Source organism: Pan paniscus, chromosome 7 (genome assembly GCF_029289425.2).
Source record: "Pan paniscus chromosome 7, NHGRI_mPanPan1-v2.0_pri, whole genome shotgun sequence".
Taxonomy (NCBI): Eukaryota; Metazoa; Chordata; class Mammalia; order Primates; family Hominidae; genus Pan; species Pan paniscus.
In genome coordinates, this window is record NC_073256.2 from 153381370 (window position 1) to 153385207 (window position 3838).

Sequence of the window (3838 nt, forward strand, 5' to 3'; positions counted from 1 at the left end):
AACCAAAGCCATGTACTAATATAGAATTTTTAAAAAGTGGAAGGAAAAAAAGAAGGAGGAGCATTTGTCCAGTTGGCTAGTAAATTAGGATATGATGTATTGTAAAGTGCCTTAACCTTGGAGACCTACAACCTGGGTTTCATCCCAGCTTCAGTAACTCCACCTTGATGACTTAAAGCTTCCTCACCTCTCTAAGCCTCAGTTGTTTTTTTTTTTTTACCTGAACATTAATCTAAATATTTCTACTTGGGAGCCTATGAGGATTAAATGATATATAGATATAAAACCTCAAAGGGAGACTTCTGTTTTCTGGTTTCATATGTAAAGAGTTTGGAAATGGCCAATCCATTTTAACAATGAGTAAAAAGTTGAACAGACTGAAAATTCAACAACTCTTCTCAGATCTGTAAGAGAGGTGAGGATACAGGAAAAACCACTGCCCCCAAGATTGGAGGAACAGACTGGTGGATACAGGGAGTCACCACTTACTGGAGCAGAGACTCGTGAGCAGAAACCTCTGCAGGAATCAGTGCTGGGGTAGGAAGACCTGGACTATAATTGATGAATTGCCAGAGGCTCAGTGTGGAAAAGTCTAAGAGTTAAAATCTCCAGGAGGGCTCAGTCACAGAGGGATTCCACACCTTTGTGAGTTTTACATCCAGGAACTTTCCTAGGTTCTCACAGTAAACCTCAGAGAAAAATTTGTTTGTGCTTCCAGCAGGGGGAGAGGAAAAGGAACCATTTGGAAACATGCCAGTGCACTCTGTTTTTAACAAAGCCTGCCCTTAGGAGAAACTAACTAGAGACTACCCTGACCTGGGAGAAGAGAAATAGCCAACTCTAACCCACTGTAGCCATCTTATCCCTCCTGCGGAGGAGAACATAAGTGAATAGTATTGTGAAGCTCACAGTCTAGAGGTATAAGCTCACTAATAGTCTGAGACCTTATCATAGGGATTATATGCTTCCCTTTCCCCCATACTTTACCACTACTTTACTAAAGACCTACTTACAGCAATTCCTTCTACCCAGTACAACATTTCCAGGTATAAGGAACGAATTACAAGGCATACTAAAAGGTAAAAGCACAATTTGAAGAGAGACAGTAAGCTTAAAACAGTGATGCATAATATGCAGAGGGCTCTGATTGATAAAGCAGACAGCATGCAAGAACAAGTGAACAATGTTAACAGAGAGATGAAACTCCTGAGACAGAAACAAAAGAAATGCTAAGGATAAAAAATACTCCTGCAAAAATGAAAGATGTCTTTGATTGGTTCATTAATCAACTGGACATAGCTGAGGAAAGAATCTCTGAGCTTGAAAATGCCTCAATAGAAACCTCCAAAATGAAGAAGCAGAGAACAAAGACTGAAATAACAAAAACAAAAAAGAAAATATCTAAGGAATGCGAGACAATTACAAAAAAGTAGCATATGAATAATAGACATGCCAGAAGGAAAAGAAAGACAAGAAGAAACAAAAGAAAAATTATTTGAAAAGTTGATGATTCAGAATTATCCTCAAATAGGTGTCAGACACCAAACCACAGATTCTGGAAGCTCAGACAGCACCAAGCAGGATAAATGTCAAAAAAAAAAAAAAAAAACCAAAAAACCCTACATATTATTTATAGACATATTTTGAAAACACAGAAAAATCAAAGATAAAGTCCAGAAAGGAGCCAGAGAAAAAACACTGTACTTAGAGAGGAACAAGGATAAGAATTACATGTGGCTTCTCAGAAACTATGCAAGCAAGAAGAGGATGGAGTGGAACATTGGAAGTGTTAAGAGACAAAAGCCACCAACCAAGAATTATGTACCCTGTGAATTGATGCTTCAAAAGTGAAAGAGAAATAGAGTTTCTAAGACAAAAATTGAAGACATTTCTTTCCAGTGGAGCTGCTTTTCAAGAAAAAAATTTCTTTAGAGAAAAGGAAAATAATATAGGTTACAAACTTGGATCTAGATAAAGAAAGAAAAGCATCAAAAAAAGCATAAGTGAAGGTAAAATAAAAACTGTAATTGTTTTTATTCTTAATTGGTCTAACAGAAAATAATTTGTTCAAAATAGTAAGTGTAATAATTTATTCAAATATGTACATATATACAAACATATATAGACATGTATGTATGCTTAGATATAAGTTAAATGAATGACAGCAATGGTCCATGGACGGGAGGAAATAATTAGGATTAGTTTGTTATTATAAGGTACTCACACTTTCCATAAAGAGGTATAGGGTTATTAGAAAGTGAACTTGGATTAGTCGTAAATGTATATCACAGACTCTAAGGCAACCACTAAAACAAGTGAAGAAAAGTATAACTGATATGCTAAGAAATGAGAGAAAGTTGGAATCATATAAAATGTTCAACTGAAACCACAAAAGGCAGGAAACTGCAATGAATAACTTTCACAAATAATGTTTGTCTTTTTCTTGTTCACGGCCTTAGAGATTGTACTTTTCTGGGTTGACCCTTTGTACCCTGTCTTGCTCATACCCTTCACTTGGATCCATAGACCACTGCTAGTCCAGAGCCCTTCATGGGCTTGCTCCAGTCCCTGTTAGATAAGATGAAACACTTAGAATTATGATAGGGTAGGAATGAATCAGTGAGTGAAGGAATAAATGAATACAAAAATGAATGTCTTTATTTTACACATGGGAAAATGATGCATCCTCGGTGTTTATGTCAGACAGTGGTCAGATAAGGATTCCATCCAGATACTCCAGTACCTTTTCCCCTGGTCATACCCTCCTTTCCTTCCCCCAGCCTCTGATGGTCTCACAGAACGTCTCTGACCTAGAAACTATGCCTGCTCTACTCTCTTGACTGCTGGAACCCTCTCTACGCATGGAGTGTATCTCCTGCTAACATTGGCTTTGGAATGTGACATTTCCCCAAGTTTCCTACTTCCTTCTCTATCTGCTGCTATTTTCAAAACCAAGGGAAGAGGTTACTTTTGATGAAAGGCTCTCTGTAATAATCCATATGTGTAAAAATACAAGATCAACAGGAAGAAACCACAGGCATGCTTCCTATTCCTTTAGGAGTGGGAGTAAAAGTTCTTGAATCTGACAGAGCTCTCATCATTGTTGTCCCTGGATGATATTCCTGGCTTGCCTTTTTATATTTTCTAGAGTTTCCATTGGAATTTTCTTCTCATTTTTTAGAAGAAATGTATTCATAGCCTTCTCTCTTCTCTAGGTCATGGTGAACATTTCTGCCATGACATTTGCTTAGAAGGTAAAATGCTAGCTAAATAGCTGGGCATTTTCTATGTGCCTGTCTATTTTAGAAATAATTCCATATATTCTTTAAAAACTATTATAAGCCTAGTAGAGTAAGACTTGATTTAATGCCAATCAATTTTAGCTGATACATTTCTTTTAACTAATATTTTTGTTTCTTTCTCATAAGCCAGCATGGAGGAGTAAAAAATGTTTGCATAATTATGTGGCAAATCAAGGCTGAGCCCAAAGGAGATATTTAAACATCCTGTTTAGCCCACTCAGTCTCTGCCTGTTTGGTTAAGGTAATTCTTAGGCTTATAGACTCCATCCAGGCTTTGCTTGCAGCTTAGAGGAAATTTGGTTGTATGAAGTGTGTGGCCATATGACCTTGTGGTTGTTTAGGAAAGGAGTCATACAACATCCTCTAGGCTTTACTACCTGTGGTAGACAGAATGCCTCCCTGAATATGTCCGTGCACTAATCCCTGAATCCAGTGAATATGTCACAATACATGACAAAGGGACTTTGCAGTTGTAATCAAGGTTATGCACCACACAGCAGGGAGATTATTCTGGATTATTTTGGGAGACTCAATCT